Raw genomic sequence first — 803 nt, forward strand, 5'->3', positions numbered from 1 at the left:
CTAGGTGTGTAAAATCTACAAAGGAGATACGTAATCAATATTTTCACATAATACAAATTGTATTTTAATTCTCTTGAACAAAAACAGTTTACCAAAACCTTATTTTTTTTCTTTTAAAAAGATGCTAGGGGCATCTGGGTGGTAGTCGGTTATGCATTTTGACTGCTGGTTTCAGTTCAGGTCACAATCTCACTGTTTGTGAGATTGAGCCCTGCATCTGGCTCTGCACTGACATCATGGCTTGTTTGGGATTTTCTCTCTCCCTGTCTCTCTGCCCCTTCCTTGCTCACATGTGCTTGTGCGCTCTCTCTCTTTTCTCTCAAAATAAATAAATAAACTAAAAAAAAAAAAGATGTTAGAGCATTTGGTTCACAGCAAAATTAAGAGGTAAGTATGGAGAATTTTCATAAACCCTTTACCCCCACATATATACACAGCCTCCCCCATTATCAATATTCCCCCCACAGAACAGTCCATTTGGACAATTGATAAACTTACGTTGACACATCATAATGACCAAAGTCCCTAGTTTACATTAGGACTCACTTCTGCTGTTGTACATCGATGGGTTTGGGCAAATGTATAATGACATGTATACACCATTATTTCAACTCCTTTAGGTAAATACTAAGAGGTGTGATTGCTGGATCATATGGTTAGGGTATGTTTACTTTTTTTTTTTTTTTTTTTTTTTTTTTGGGACAGAGAGAGACAGAGCATGAACGGGGGAGGGACAGAGAGAGAGGGAGACACACAGAATCGGAAACAGGCTCCAGGCTCCGAGCCATCAGCCCAGAGCCTGA

The sequence above is a fragment of the Panthera uncia genome, chromosome B1 (assembly GCF_023721935.1).
Source record: "Panthera uncia isolate 11264 chromosome B1, Puncia_PCG_1.0, whole genome shotgun sequence".
NCBI classification, from domain to species: domain Eukaryota; kingdom Metazoa; phylum Chordata; class Mammalia; order Carnivora; family Felidae; genus Panthera; species Panthera uncia.